Genomic DNA, 16,566 nt, shown 5'->3' with positions numbered 1-16,566 from the left:
CTTCATGGCACAAACCTATCAGCAAGTGACACATTCTCTGCCACATGGCCAAGCGATGGAGCAGCTGGTACTGTGGGGGAGGCTACAGCCCCATCAGGTCAGCCCCGGGAGCAGGGCCTGCTGAGGGCAGACATCAGCAGAGCTCCCATGGCTGTGGGAGGAGCTGGGGCCACATCTTTTTCCTATTCCAGGGGATCACTATCAACAGGACAGGTGTTGCTTATCCATTGTCACAGGGTACCAAGAAACACACTGAGCACCTCACGTGCACTATTTCATTTAATTCTCCAAGCAACCCAAAGAGCTAGGAACTGTTATTCTCCCGATGTTGCAGAAAAGACACCTCACACTAAGAAGGGTGAAATAACTTGCCTACGCTTTTTTATGGCTACTGGAACCAATAAACCGAGGATTCAAATCCAACGCAAGGGCTAAGGGATGCACATACATTTAGAAGTAGAAAAATGGTTAACCCAGCCTTAGATGATGAGACACCTACTTAGTCAATTGATGACAAGTGCCAGGGGGCTGAGGATGAGCAGAGTGCATGACACGTGTGCCTCCCGGAGATTCTGCCCAGGGAGAAGGCAGAGGCTTCAGGTCTCCACCACAAGGGTGTGGAAGTCCCCTGGGATCCCTCCACCATGACACGGTAGACGCTGAGCTGAGAGCAGCCTTCGGAAGAGGGGGACAGATGTTGGGTCTGGATATCAATGGGATATAATCTCCAACTTAGCGCAGGCTCTGCCCCGTCCCCTCCCGACACGGCCCACACGGTGTGCAGGAGCCAGAAGAGGTAGGGGGCTTTCGGATGGACACTGCTTGGGATGCCCCTACAAGGCTGGATGGCCTTTTCATAAATTTTCATTGCAAGGTGGACAATGTGCAGGCTGCCTAGACCCATCACCCCACTTCCTTACCCATCACGTTTGAAGGATAAGCCAGTAGGAAGCATCACTTGGACAAATTACTAGGCAGTGTGCTATCGACAGTAAAATAGTAATTTTCTTCTTAAAAAATGGTTTCAATGTACACTGTTGACATTGCCACATGCTGTCCCAGTAAGCTCTGATATTTATGTTAAGGCATATACGTGCACATTTGGGTACTGGGGCTTACCGAGTGTGACACATTTCTCAGTGTGTGGGGCTCTGAATGTTAGAGCAAGAATTATAGATTAGGGCCAGCTTGAAGCACCAAGGCTTTGGAGGAGAGTTGGGTGGCGGTGGTCAAGGGTGGGGGACATAGGACAAGATAGACTACATTGTTCAAGCAATGCCTTCCATTTATTTGTGCGGAGAACTTCCTTGGAAACCTCCCAAGGTGCACCCCCTTTTATTGAGGCTCTGTTTGAAAGATCGGCCCATGGGGCAATCCGTGCTGACCAGTGTGTGTTCACTGTCTCACCTTTTGAGTAAATCTTGTTATCACTCTGTGCACTTTCTAGGTGTCTGACCTTAGAAATCTTCTCTTGGTATGAGACCAGAGCCTGGAGTAAAATGAATATACTCATGTCCACACCATGGTGTAAAATAACAACCTAACAGCAGAGCCTCAAAGAGAAAACAGAAAATTATGTTGGGCTTTAAAGCTTAATTCTGAGAGGGAGGGGGGCCAGAGCTGTGGCCTAGTGGGTAAAGCCGCTACCTGCAGTGCCAGCAACCCATATGGGCGCCTGTTCAAGAGCTGGCTGCTCCACTTCCAATCCAGCTCTCTGCTGTGGCCTGAGAAAGCAGTAGAAGATGGCCCGAGTCCTTGGGCCCCTGCACCCACGTGGGAGACCTGGAAGAAGCTCCTGGCTCCTGGCTTCTAAGAGGCTCAGCTTTGCCATTGAGGCCATCTGGGGAATGAACCAGCAGATGGGAGACTTCTCTCTCTCTGCCTCTCTCTGTAACTCTGCCTTTCAAATAAATAAATCTTTAAAAAAAAAAAAAAACTTAATTCTGCAGCATAATTTCCATCATAATCCAAGTTGAACATCCCTAATGGAAAAAAACCCAAATCCCAAATACGAATTTTTTGAATGCATGGCAAAATACTTGAGAACAAAAGTGTTTCAGATTCCACAGTATTTGGGATTTCAGGTTTTTGAGTTGAGGGTGCTCAGCTGCTAAGTCTAAGCAACTTACAACTCCAAAATCTGCAGCACTTCTGGCCCCAATTATTTCGGATAAGGAAGACCCAACTGTACTTTCTTTGTGTTTTCTTACTCCATGCAGCTTTGTTTTCCAACCACTCCGGAAGTATATGTAGCCGTGATGTAAAAGAAAAGGGGGATGTGGCTGGAGGGTCACAGGCTGGAGGGTTGTGGAAAGATGCTGACAAGAAGTCAGACGCTAGGGGCCAAGAGGAAGACTAGACAATTCCGGATAAGAGGAGGACAAGCAAGCAGCCTGGCTTGGGTCTCTTTGTGCAAGTGCTTGCTAAGGAAATTCAGGAGCGTCTGGGTATGGAGCTGCTGTGGCTTGAGTATGAGTTGGCCCCCGAACTCAGACAGCAGCTTAAAGTCCAAAGTCCTACATTGAATGGTACTGAGAAGCAGAAATGTGTTTAGACACAGTGTTTAGACACAGTCCCACTGACGAGTGATTTGATTAGGCCATTGGGGTGGAGCCCTCATGAGTAAAACCTGGTGAACAGGGGGTGAGAGAGAGAGGGAGAAAGAGGCAGGCCACAGATCAACACAGACACATAGACACACACACACACCAATCGCAGATCAATAGACATAAGACGAACAACACGCACTCCCCGTCTCTTCCCTAGGATGCACTGGGCTGCCTGGGGACTGTGCCAGCAAGAGCCCAGCACCCATGGGCGCTCCCTGACCTTGACCATTAAACCTCCAGAACTGTGAGCCCGAATAAACCTTTTTCCTTTATAAAGTGAGCCTGCCTCCAGTATTCTACGGAAATGATGAAAGTACCTGAGAGAGCCATCCAAAAGTGCTCATCAAGATAAATGCCTGGGCCAGCTCTGTGGCTCACTTGGCTAATCCTCCGCCTGTGGCGCCGGCACCCCAGGTTCTAGTCCGGTTGGGGCGCCAAATTCTGTCCCGGTTGCTCCTCTTCCAGGCCAGCTCTCTGCTGTGGCCCGGAGTGCAGTGGGGGATGGCCCAAGTGCTTGGGCCCTGCGCCTGCATGGGAGACCAGAGGGAAGCACCTGGCTCCTGGCTTCGGATCTGCGCAGCACGCCGGCCGTGGTGGCCATTTGGGGGGTGAACCAACGGAAGGAAGACCTTTAAAAAAAAAGATAAATGCCTGACCCCCGGGATGTGACACCTGTCTTTGCAGCAGCGTCAATCATGAATGAAGGGAGCAGCTTTTACGACTGACAGCAAAGCTCCACAACGTAAGTTCATTAAGACCGTGAGCTTTGGAGTCATGCTGTGGTGGTGGAAATCCCGCTTCTGCTACTTTCCAGCCATAAACTTCACCTTCCCGGGCCTCAGTATTCTCACACGTGAAGTGGGGTTGGCGTCTGCCTCGTGGGTGGTTGTGAAGAACCCAGGAAAACATAAGGCCTGAGCACATTTTCCTGGTCCAAGACAGGCACACTTTTTTTTTTTTAAAAAAAAATAATGTTAACATCATAAATAGTGTTTAAGTTTGAAATTTTTCAGATATTCCAAACTTTTAAGTAGGATTTACAAGCAATTTACAAAATCTATGGGATTTTGAGTGCTTTTAAGGGTTGTGAAAGAGGTGCTTTTTCAATATAATGATAAACTGGCCCATCCATGCTTTTAAAATGGCGCTGGGATCAAGTGTTTCTCCTCACCGTTAAGATGCCCACACGCCCCAGGGAGCACCTGGGTTGGATGCCTGGCCCCAGCTTCCTGAAGGCCTTGGGAGGCAACGGTGATGGCTCAAGAAGTTGGGTCCTGGACACTCATGTGAGAGACCAGATAGAGTTCCTGGCTCCCAGCTTCAGCCTGGCCCAGCCTCTACCACTGTGGTCATTTGAGGAGTGAACCATAGATGGGAGCATTCTTTCTTTCTCTCTCTCTCCCCCCCTCTCTCTCCTGTGTCTCACTGCCTCTCAAAGAAATAATTTTTTTAAAAAATTGCACTACATAGCGCTCTATCCTGGAGTTCCCAAGCTTCTCTGTGGAAGTGGGAAGCATTCATAAAAATCAAGTGCAATGGTGTCCTAAACCCCAAGGATCTCCCAAACACATCTGTTCCTACATTTCTTTCTTTTTAAGATTTATTTATTCATTTGAAAGTCAGAGTTACACACAGAGAGAAGGAGAAGCAGAGAGAGGTCTTCTATCTGCTGGTTCACTCCTCAGTTGACCACAATAGCCGGAGCTGTGCTGATCCGAAACTAGGAGCCAGGAGCCTCTTCCAGGTCTCTCACGCAGATACAGGGGCCCAAGGATTTGGACCATCTTCCACTGCCTTCCCAGGCCACAGCAGAGAGCTGGATCAGAAGTGGAGCAGCTGGGACTAGAACCAGCACCCATATGGGATGCCGGTGCTGCAGGCAGCAGCTTTACCCGCTACGCCACAGCACCAGCCCCTCTATGCTTTCCTATTTTTTTGTAAGATTTTATTTATTTATTTGAGAGTTAGAGTTACAGACAGTGAGAGAGACAGAGAGAAAGGTCTTCCATCCATGGGTTCACTCCCCAAACGGCCGCAGAGAGCTGGATTGGAAGAGGAGCAGCTGGGACTAAAACAGGTGCCCATATGGATGCCGGCACTGCAGGCAGAGGATTAACTACTGCACCACAGCGCCAGCCCCAATGCTTTCTTATTTGTAAAATATTTATTTACTTACTTAACAAGCAGAGTTACAGAGACAAAATGAGAGGGAGGGAAGGGGTGGGGAGAGAGAGATCTTCCATCTGCTCGTCCACTACCCAGAAGGCTGCAACAGCCAAGGCTAGGCCAAGTTGAAGCCAGGAGCCAGATGCTTCATCCAGGTCTCCCCTGTGGGTGGCAGGGGCCCAGGTACTGGAGCCATCTTCTGCTGTTGTACCAGGTGCATCAGCAGGGAGCTGGATTGGAAGTGGAGCAGCTGGGACGCAAACTGGCACTCACATAGATGCTGGCAAGCCGGTGGTGGCTTAACCTGCTGGGCCACAATGCCAGCCCTCTTTTTCTCTACTTTCTGCAGCAGTCTATCTATTTCATCTTTTTGTGACGAGCTTCCTTAGTGATATGACATTAGCCATTTACCACACACCAAGGGCGCACTATGAAAGACCAGTTGGGGTTTCCACTTCACTGGGAATTTTCTGGAAGTCCAAGATGAGACCAGAAGCAGGAAGTGCCACGTGAGTCGTGATGAGAGGCGAGGCGCTCCGTCAGGAGGCTCTGGGCTGCCCACACAGTGCCCGGCGCTGCAGCCCGGGCCAGCAGTGCTGTGTCTTGCTCGCGGACGTAACAGTTTGTCTCAGGAAGGAGCGGTGAGCTCACACCTCTGCCAGCCCTCCGTGAGAAGCGCTTCCACGCCCCTGTCCTGGACTCACACCAGACTTGCACTGCACATTCTTTGGATGCTACCCTACACAGTGAAGTCAAAACCGGCTTTGGGGGGCATTGTTTGACTTAACAATTACAATGTAGAAGGTCTGTGTAATGAAGGAATGCAGGTGGAAGACCAGAGACCAGGAAGATTTTTTTTTTTAAGGTTTATTTATTTATTTGAAAGGCAGAGTTACAGAGAGGCAGAGGCAGAGAAAGAGAGAGAGAGAGGTCATCCATCCACTGGTTCACTCCCCAGACGGCTGCAACGGCCAGAGCTGCACTGATCCAAAGCCAGGAGCTTCTTTTGAGTTTCCCACCCAGGTGCATGGGCTCAAGGACTTGGGCCATCTTCTACTACTTTCCCAGGCCATAGTAGAGAGCCTGATAGGAAGAGGAGCAGCCAGGACTCGAACCAGCGCCCATATGGGATGCCGGCACTGTGGGTGGCGGCTTTACCTGCTACGCCACAGCACCGCACCCCAGCAAGATTCTTGCAAGCACAGGGAGAAGTGGCACAGATCGTTTGCCTCACATCTGAGTGTAGGGAAGGCAACACCTGACACTTCATAGGCTCTTCTCACAGAAGCCAAGGCAAAAGAGGTGAAGCTCTCCTTCAGAGGGAAAATGTTGGCACTATTTTTACGGAGATTGATCTGCAAACCTCAATTCCAAACCCTTTCAAATCATGGGAAATGAACAGTAGTTTGGCAAAGTGACCTTGTGTGAGAGCTCTTCCCTGAATGTAAGTTGATCATAAAAATAAATCCTGGGGTCGGTGCTGTGACGCAGCGGGCAATGCCGCCGCCTGCAGTGCCAACATCCCATATGAGCTCTGGTTCGTGTCCCGGCTGCTGCACTCATGATCCAGCTCTCTGCCATGACCTGGGAAAGCAGTGGAGGATGGCCCAAGTCTTTGGGCCCCTGCACCCACATGGGAGACCTGGAGGAAGCACGTGGCTCCGGGCTTCGGATCAGCGCAGCTCCAGCCATTGCGGCCATCTGGGGAGTGAACCAGAGGATGGAAGACCTCTCTCTCTGCCTCTGCCTCTGCCTCTCTGTAACTCTGCCTTTCAAATAATTAAATAAATCTTAAAAAAAAAACTTACTTATTTGAAAGTCAGAGTTACAGTGAGAAGGAGAGACAGAGAGCGATGTCTCCCATCCGCTGATATGGGCAGGCATCACAGGTGATGGCTTAACTTACTGTGCCACAAGCCAGGCCCCGAGCTGCATGGATTTTGAAGAAAAAAAAAGGAAAGAAAAGTGCTTCCAGATCATTACAGTCACCCTCTCACTTTACAGATGAGGAAAGCAAGATCAGAAAACTCCAATGATCTGGCCCAGGTTCCCGACACAGCTGGCTGAACATGGAAAAGCACCATGATGTCACTGCCTGCTGCTCTTTGCAGGGGACATCGATGGGAGAGCAAACACTGCAGCCCTCCAGTCACAGACGCGGCATGGAGTCTGTCTGCTTGGACCAATTGATGGATTGCCTTTGCGCTGATTTTTAACAGGAACCCGCTGAAAACAATGCTCTTAATCTATATTCTGCACAAAAAAGGGGCTGGGCAGAGAGGAGAGGAAAATGCTTTATTATAAAAATGCATTATTTCTGGCCCCAACTCCTGAGAGTCTAATTCTGTGAGTCTGAAGGGAGGGTGAAGAATCTGAAGTTTTACAAACACATCCAGGGGATTTGGATGGGGAAAACACAAGGAGGGGGCCTCAGCCCAGCCCAGCCCAGCTCCTTTCCAGGGAGCACCAGTGGGGGGCACAAGTCACTGACCTGCAGGTGTTGAAACATTTGCAGGGTGAGAGGGATGGGTGTGCATCACACACGGGGGAATACCTCTGCTTCTTCACCATTAGAAATGCAACGATACCTCAAAAAGCTTATGGAAAAGTGGAATTGAAACAATACATTTATTTTGGTGCAAGCATTTTGAAACGTACCCATAGTTTTTTCCCAAACATGCATTTTCCATGAGGTTTTTGAAGACCCTCGCCGAGAGTGCATGACAATGATGTTTCGAAGTGAATCTGATAGAGAGGATTATGAAGTGGTGTGACTGTTCAGATAACAACTCTGTACAGGTGAAGAACAGCATAAAACTGGTCAGTCCCGGGGTTGGGGTTGTGCCTGCAGCACTAGCATCCCAATATGGCCACCAGTTCGAGTCCCAGCTGTTCCACTTCCCATCCAGCTCCTTGCTAATGTGCCTGGGAGAGCAAAGGAAGATGGCCCAAAAGTGCTTGGGCCCCTGCACTCACATGGGAGATCTAGAAGAAGCTCCTGGATCCTGGTTTTGGCCTGGCCCAGCCCCGAATGTTGTGACCATCTAGGGAGTGAATCAGTGATGGAAGATCTCTATTTCTATCTCTCCCTCCCTCTCTCTGTGTGAGTCTGCCTTTCAAATAAACCTAAAAAAAAAAAAAAAAAAAAATCAACCCTGTACTGGAGAAGTCCCTGGTATGTTTAAAAATGCGTCAACTGGGGCTGTTGCTGTGGCGTAGTGGGCTAAGCCTCTGCCTGCAGCGCCAGCATCCCATATGAGTGCCAGTTCGTGTCCTGGCAGCTCCACTTCCGATCCAGCTGCCTGCTTATGGCCTGGGAGAGCAGTGGAAGATGGCCCACATGTTTGGGCCCCTGCACCCATGTGGGAGACCTGGAAGAAGATCCTGGCTCCTGGCTTCGGATCAGCTCAGCTCTGGCCATTTCGGCCACTTGGGGAGTAAACCAGTAGATACAAGACCTTTCTCTCTGTCTCTTCCTCTCTCTGTAAGTCTGCCTCTCAAATAAATAAAATCTTTAAAAAACAAACAAAGAACAAGTCAACTGGAATGCAGAATGGGAAGGCGCAAAATACAACAGAGGAAATTGGGTCTTTCTTCCCAGGATCAGTCTAGACTTCTGAATTCCCAGTTTTCCTTTAATCCAAACCACAAGTTTCTGTGAAGCTCAGTGTATTTTAATTAAACTCCAATGATGAACACAGACTTTCCAAGCCTTGTACTGATTTTCTACCAATATTCTTCCAAGCAAAGTTTAAAGAAAACAACGAGAAGGGAGTTACATTAGCCAACTCCTTCGAAGTTCGCACAGTACTCGTACAAAACCCAAGCCCAGAGCAGCGGCGCGGACAATTATCCTGAGTTCACACAACGGCTCATCACAACGATCATTTCATCGCCTTCCGGGATTGGCTTTTGGTTCCCTTATTTCCCTGCTTTGTATTCACAAAGTAAAGCTCTGTCTGTGTGACTCAGGCTATGGAAATGCTTGACTTGGCAACCGGCGTGGGCATTCCCTACCCAGGCCTCGCAGAAGGCCAGGAGAAACAAGGCCAGCTGCTGCATCCCTCCCCGGTGCCATCTGCAGTGGTCCCAGCTGCCCCTGCCAAGAGCCACAGTGGAAGGTGGAGGCTGGACAGACCAACCATGTCCTGAGCTAAACTTTGCTCAGAGAGGCAGCTGGGAAATGGGGTAGGAAGTCTCTCTCTCTCTCTCTCTCTCTCTCTCTCTCTCGTTCTTGCTCTACCTCTCTCTGTCTCGGGCTCTTTCTCTCTGCCCCACCCCATCTCTGCCTCACAACACATACCTTGCTTCTCCCTCCCTTCCTCTTTGCCTTTTTCTTTCTCTCCGCCCCCCATTCCTTCCTCCTTTTTTTTTTTTTTTTTTTTTTTTTTTTTTTTTTTTTTGTGGATTGCTTTTGAAAATCAAAGGATCAGAAAATCTCAAAGAAATACATTAACCAGCAAAGATTTCTGTGGACAGCGTTGGCCATTCCCCAAGTCTGTCACTCTCTCCGACTTGGCCCATTGCTTCAGTGCAAGAAATGTAGGAAAGTTTTTTTTTTTTTTTTTTCTTTTTTTTTCTTAAAGCACAGAGAAACAGAGAAGTTGGTAACTACTCCTTTGGTAGGGCAGTTGCAATTCCACTCGGTGTGAGCAGCCGGTGGTGGCCAGGACAGGCACTGTCACCCACGGGATCTGCTCTTCTCCTCCCCCACTGCACAATGCCCCACAGATGCTGGCAAGATAATCTTGGCTCAGGACACCGAGCCGTATTATACATGTCATATACGCTATGGAACGACTTTTGGACTCTAAACACAGCCATGACGTTCACGGAGTCTGCCAAGTTTACCGTGTAAACAAGAAAAAAAAATGTCGCTTACATATTAAACAATTTCTTGGGCAGCCCCCTCCTACTGCGGGCGGAGAAATTAATTTGCGATCTGCACCCGTTCACTTCCCAGAGAAAAGCACATTTCAGTGACGATGTCCCCAGCAATGGCCTGGTCCCACAAGCACTGAGAACGGGGTGGCCGCGGGGCAGCCACAGGCCACAGGTGTGAAGTTCAGGGAGCGTTGTTATCTGCATTTCCTCCTCTGTTTTCGTACTCCCAGGTCAGCACCCGCTGGTGAGTTCCAAAGGAGAATTGGAGGAGCTGCAGAAGGAGCTCCTGCCTCGTGGCCTTTTCTGTGTCTCAAAGCTGAACTCTTCCTGAGGGTGCGTCACCTCGGAGTGTCCTCCACGTCCTGGATCTGCCATCTGTGAATGGGTGCATTGATTTGTGGAAGGTAAATGCCAAGTGCTCAGTCCAGGAAATTGTCATGTGGATGATGTACGCGCATGTCCCGGCCCCGTCAGGCTAATAAATCTTGCATGCGTCAACATTAATTTAAGGTAATCGGAGTTGGCAGTCAAAAGCATGCTTTTCAATATGCAGCCAACTTTGCTTCGATTACATCTTTAGGAGAATAAATTACCAACTTGCGGGAGATGCCATCTGCAAGGAACAGAGCTATGGTAGGTTTGGGGATGTGCCAACTTGCTGCCTGTCACAAATACATCAAGTCCGCGCGTACATATGTGGCCCGCAAGTTAGGCTGTGTCCCAGCTCCGTGGCCTCCAGGACTGTCTCTGCCCAAACGTAACCACTGAGAAGGCTTGGCTGGCCCTGACCCCTGTGCCGTGCTGGGAGGAGGGCAGAGAAGCCCCCCGGTGACAGAGCTCAGACTCAAAGCCTACGCTCCGGAGAAGGCTATGGTGTGGTGGAATGAGAAGGCCATGCCAAGATGGCCACTGGCAATGGAAACTGCCTGGCAACAGGCTGTGATTGGATGGCTTTGGAAACCACATGACAATGGAGCCTGATTGGCAACAGGCTGTGACTGGATGGCTTCGGAAACTGCCTGGCAACAGGGTGTGACTGGTTAGGGTATAGACCACCCCTTGACCGGATTGGCTGCCTTGGCTATTTAAGCTGCTGTACCAACTGAAATAAACGAGTCTGCAGGCTGCTTGCCTCTGGCTGCTTTCACCCAACTCCCGGGGTCTGTGGGGTCCACGCTCCTCATCTCAGAACTAACCCACCTCAACACTATGCATGAAGAAGGAACCTGCACCTTGTGCTCTGGGAGATAGGGATTGATTTGCAGTCCAGTCATTTCCCAGGGAAAGAGCTGAAACAGCTCCTGGGAGCGTCAAGGAGCGCTGCCACGCAGCAGGCGGCCACGTGCCACAGGATCAGAGGGAGCAGGAGGAGGGACAGGTCAGCATGTTAGCGTGGACGGCTCAGGTGGTCCGCGGTGAGCTACACTTACACTCGAGTAGCTGAGGCCCCAGATCTGGACAGGCGGAGGCAGGGTGTTGGGAGGAACAAAGGCTTGGAGCAGAGGTCATGTGGAGGTGAGGAGTGCCCCGAAGCCTGATGGGAGTTGGGCTTGTCCTCTCCTGGTCAACCCAGAGCACCAAAGGTTTCTGAGGAAGGGAGAAGTTCTATAAGGCTTAACAGAGAGGCTGTTGTTGCAGATGGGAAGGGAAGTGGAAGCCGGGCGGCAGGCAGAGCCCCTGGGGAACTGTCACTGTGCTGGCCCCTGCTGGGTGTGTCCTTCTAGGTCAGCTCAATATCACCACTGGGCATGGCGAGAAAATATGAGCTCTGATTTGCATTTACTATTTAAAATCTCATCTTTTTGACTTTCCAGTTTGCGTATTTAAAAAAAAAAAGTGTATTTCTTTGAAAGGCAGAGTTACAGAGATAGAGAGAGAGAGAGGAGAAGGAGAAAGAGACAAAGAATCTTTTATCTGTTGGTTCAGCAAGCCAAAGGGCTGCAATAGCCAGGGATGGGCTGGGTCAGTGCAAAGCCAGGAGCCAGGAACCCCATCCTGACCCCCATGTGGGTGGTAGGGGCCCAGGTGTTGGGCCATCTTCTGCTGCTCTCCCAGGTGCATTAGTAGGGAGCTGGATCGGAAATGGAGCAGGTGGGACTGGAACCAACAATCTGATATGGATGTCGGTGTTGCAGGCGACAGCTAAACCTGCTGCGCCACAATGCTGGCCCCAGTTTTTGTATGTGTGTGTGTTTAAAATGAACATACTAGCTTAATAGGAAGAGAATAGGATATGCAAACAATTAGAAATCAGGAGAGTGAATTGCATTTCAGGCTTATATTTTAAGGGAGCATAAGCAAGCATCTTTTGCTAACATTCAAGATCTAAAGAGTGTGGGGGACACACTGGTCGTGCTGGAGACCTGTGTTACTGGTGCTGGCGGTGAAGAGAGCTGCGGCACGTCAGACGCGATGGCCAGACTGGCAGGAGCGCGACCTCTCTGTCTTTCTGTCTGGAGACGGGGGTTGTGTCTCTCCCTTCAGAGGACAGGGTGGCAGACAAGGTCCCCTAAGAAGGGCTGGAGACCCCAGGGTCTGCTGGTCCCTGTGGAATGTCCTCCAAATGAAGAAGGGAACTTTCCAGAGAGGTGGGGAATTCCAGGATGGAAGATTGATCTCTCTCTCTCTCTCTCTCCTCTCTCTCTCTCAAGTGGATGAAAAATAAATAAATAAACATTGTTTTAAAGAGTATCTTCAGGGACTGCCACTGTGGCGTAGTGGGTTAAAGCCCTGGCCTGAAGCACCAGCATCCCATATGGGCGCCGGTTCGAGTCCCGGCAGCTCCACTTCCAATCCAGCTCTCTGTTATGACCTGAGAAAGCAGTAGAAGATGGCCCAAGTCCTTGGGCCCCTGCAGCCGTGTGGGAGACTGGGAAGAAGCTCCTTGCTCCTGGCTTCAGATCAGCACAGCTCCAGCTGTTGTGGCCATCTGGGGAGTGAACCAGCAATGGAAGACCTCTCTCTCTCTCTCTCTCTCTCTCTCTCTCTAACTCTGTCTTTCAAATAAATAAAATAAATCTTAAAAAAAAAAAAAGAGGGCCGGCGCCGCGGCTCACTAGGCTAATCCTCCGCCTTGCGGCGCTGGCACACCGGGTTCTAGTCCCGGTCGGGGCACCGATCCTGTCCCGGTTGCCCCTCTTCCAGGCCAGCTCTCTGCTGTGGCCAGGGAGTGCAGTGGAGGATGGCCCAAGTCCTTGGGCCCTGCACCCCATGGGAGACCAGGATAAGTACCTGGCCCCTGCCATCAGATCAGCGCGGTGCGCGGCCGCAGCGCGCCTACCGCGGCGGCCATTGGAGGGTGAACCAACAGCAAAAGGAAGACCTTTCTCTCTGTCTCTCTCTCACTGTCCACTCTGCCTGTCAAAAATTAAAAAAAAAAAAAAAGAGTATCAGTCAAAGGGAGAGGGTAGAAGATGTACTGTAAGAAGGTAAGAAGGGAACGAACAGGGAGAAAAAAAAGGCAGCAGGTTGTATTTAGATTTCAAGGACAAAAATGTCAGCGTCAAAATCAAAACTGCAGGTGCAGGTGTGGAAAGGCAGAGTGTGAGAGCCTCTTCCTCCACCTGGGGCCCCAGAGAAACCCCTGTGACTGCTTAAACAGGTTTGGGGCAGTGGGGCAAGGCGGGGAGGGGAGGAGGTTAGGTGTTGGACCCTGTTCCATAACTTTCCAGATGGCTCAGGTTTCGGGTGTGTGTGACAGACAATCTAAGACAGCTCTAATGTGATAGAGGCACATGTCAGTTGAAGGCTTGGACACTGGGACTGGCGTTGTGGAACAGCTGGTTCATCCGCCCCATCAGAGGGCTGGTTCGAATCTGGCTGCCCTGCTTCTGGTTCAGTTTCCTGCTAATGCACCTGGGAGAGCAGTGGAAGCTGGCCCAAGTGTTTGGATCCCCCACCCACATGGGAGACCCGGAAGAAGCTCCTGGCTTCAGCCTGGCCCAGCCCTGGCTGTTGAAGCCATTTCAGATGTGAACCAGTGGATAGAAATGAAAGGAGAAGGAGAATAAAGTACAGAGACAAAGAGGCATTCAGAAATCATGCAAGATGCGCCTCTGGACAGTCTCTTCTGCAGCCGGGACCCCCTGTCCCTCCAAGACATTTACTGTGATATAGGAGAGTGTTTTGCGAACTGTTGAGTCTGTGAGTGCATGCACAGGCGGTGTGTCTGTGTGTGTGTGTGGGGGGGATTGTGAGCAAGGGTGCAGAATTTGTAAGGTCTGGTGTGCAGGGGGTTCACACTCGCTTATCTCCCTTGGATCACATGTTCAGGTGAGGGAGAAGTCAAGGGGTTGCCGTAGGGCAGGTGGCTGATACGAAGAAACTGCCCCAAAGTGACCCTCCCAAAACCTCACTCTGAGTCCAAAGAGAAAACAAAGGGACATGTGTACCTGTGCATTTGTATGTACACATGTGTGTGTGTGCATGCCTGCAATGTGAGTTTGGCACCTGTGAAAATGTCTGCCCAAATGTTTCCCATCTATAATTTTATGGTGCAAATTAGGAGGCTTGTTCTCACAACAAGGCAATAAAACACAGCCACTAACACCATGAGGAAGTCACGGAGGGAGGAATCATCCAGACAATACAAGTTCAAGGCCACAGAGCAGCTTTCCTCTTAGCCAGACACAGCAAAATCTCCTGAATCCGACCATGGGCTCAGGCCGTGAAACCCCACAGAGAAGGAGGTGTCCTGATGGAGCTCTTCACCCAGGGCTTCTGTTCACAGAGGGTTTCCCTGGCACTCCTGGGGAGGTCACGCAGGGAGCAGCCGAATGGTGCTCGTGAAATGAGAGCAAGACTGTGGATTTCCCCATCCCAAAACCAGCCCTTCGTTATACCTTTGACCAAACCAGCCAACTCTCCTCTCCACCAAGGCTGTTGCCTGAGAAGTCAGGCACTGAACTTTAATGTTCATATAAAAAATCAGTAGAATTTCTATTCAATTATTTATCTGAGAGGCAGAGAAAGAGAGAGAGACAGACAACTTCTATCTGCTGGTTCACTCCCCAAATGCCTGTAGTGCTGGGGTTGGGTTGGCTGAACTGAAGCCAGGAACTGAGAACACAACCTGGGTCTCCCATATGGGTGGCAGGGACCCAGGTTCTTGAGCCATCACCTGCTGCCTCCCAGGGTCTGCATTAGAAGGAAACTGGATTCAGAAGCTGGAGCTGGGAGTGGAACCCAGGTGCATCCTAACCAGCATTTAACTGCTAGGCTAGGTACCTGCCTCCCCTCCCCCCAGAATTCTTAAAAATTAATTTGCTTATTTGAAATGCAGAGTAATGGGGACAGAGAGGTCTTCCATCTGCTGGTTCACTCCCCAAATGCCCACAACAGTCAGGTCTGGGCCAGGCTAAAGCCATGAGTCAGGAACTCCATCCAGGTCTGCCATGTGAGTGGCATGGCCCCAAGTACTTGGGCCATCATCAGCTGTCTTCCTGGGTACATTATTAGGCAGCTGTATCAGGAGAAGAGCAGCTAGGACTTGAACTGGTGCTCATATGGGATGTTGTTGCAAGCAGTGACTTAACCTGATGTGTCAGGAGCTTCCTCCAGGCCTCCCATGCAGGTGCAGGGGCCCAAGGACATGGGCCATCTTCTACTGCTTTCCCAGGCCATAGCAGAGTGCTGGACTGGAAGTGGAGCAGCCGGGACATGAACCGGCGCCCATATGGGATGCTGGCGCTTCAGGCCAGGGCATTAACCCACTGTGCCATAGCGTCACCCCCCCCCCCAAATTTTAAAAGAGCTCTTTCAAAATTCAGGCAAACTGTTATGCCCCTCCCCCAAATTAACAAAAAGGAGGCACTCTTCTCCACATGTATCAAAAATCAACCTGTTTTAAGTTTTAGGGTTTTTTTACTCAAAAAATTGTTGTGAGTCACTTGATATGGCCTCACAAGGATTCTCTGGATCTTGTTAGCGAAACAGCCCAAAGCACAGGTTATGTTTCCAGCTGACAGAAAGTCCCCATCAAAGCTGCAGCACAGGACGCGTCAGAACCCACGGCTCTCTTCTCTGTGTTCCTGTGTCACACACCCTGCTCCCAACAGGTGCACTTACGATGTGATTAGAGTCACGTGCTGGCTGTGGTCCCTGCCTCCAACCCCCACCTCACTGCACAGGTCTTGTAGGAAGAGGCCGGCCTTCCTCATCCTTTGATTCCCTGAGAGCTCAGGCCAGAGCCCCAGAGAGAACAAGGGCCCATGAGTGTCTGGAGACAGTATGGGGACTATGGTGAGATGCAAGGAGGCTGGGGTCAGCCTACAGGGGCCTTGGGAAACCAAGTGGAACTTAGGCCAGAAAAATTCTCTTCATGTTTTTGAGCAGAGGGGAGATACAGATAGATAGATAGATAGATAGATAGATAGATAGATAGATAGATATAGATATAGATATAGATATATAACCCTGCTTATATCTAAGCTTGGGGCGCCAGAATGCAAATCCAGAGAGACAGCTATTGTGAATCTAAATTTTTGGAAAGAAAATTAGGTGTTGGTGACACTTTCAGGGAGGGCATTTCACCCATGATGCTGGTTAAGATGTCCATGTCCTGTATCAGAGAATCTGAGTTCAACACCCAACTCCAGCTTCCTGCGAATGCAGACGGCCCAAGGAGCTGGGCTCCTTCCACACGTGTGGGAGACCAGGGTCGAGTTCCCAGCTCCTGGCGTTGGCTGCAGCCCAGCCCTGGTGGTTGCAGGCATTGGGGAAAGTGAACCAGTGGACGGGAGATCTCTGTCTCTCTCTGTCTCTGCCTCTTAAATAAATAATTTACCAAAAATTTCAAGAACTTGGTGACAGCTTCAAGGAGACGAAGGCTATGGAAGGGCCAAAGCGTCCCTACCTGAAGAGGTCAGGTGACTGAAAGACACGGTGGGTGGGGGGGCAGAAGGAGAGG

At 50.3% G+C, this 16,566-nt stretch overlaps 1 protein-coding gene across 1 annotated transcript in view; it reads right to left on the bottom strand.

Annotated features, from left to right (window-relative positions):
• Positions 1-9,368: 9,368 nt before the first annotated feature.
• SCAF8 (SR-related CTD associated factor 8) overlaps positions 9,369-16,566 on the bottom strand; it is a 229,752-nt gene continuing 222,554 nt past the window's right edge. The window contains exon 23 of the transcript XR_009865532.1: positions 9,369-10,034. The gene's annotated coding sequence lies outside the window, so the exon portion shown is untranslated. The remainder of the gene's footprint in view (positions 10,035-16,566) is intronic.

Source organism: Lepus europaeus, chromosome 3 (assembly GCF_033115175.1).
Source record: "Lepus europaeus isolate LE1 chromosome 3, mLepTim1.pri, whole genome shotgun sequence".
In the NCBI taxonomy this organism is placed as follows: Eukaryota; Metazoa; Chordata; class Mammalia; order Lagomorpha; family Leporidae; genus Lepus; species Lepus europaeus.
Note: the sequence above shows the minus strand (reverse complement) of the source record. Positions and strands in the feature narration are given on the sequence as shown.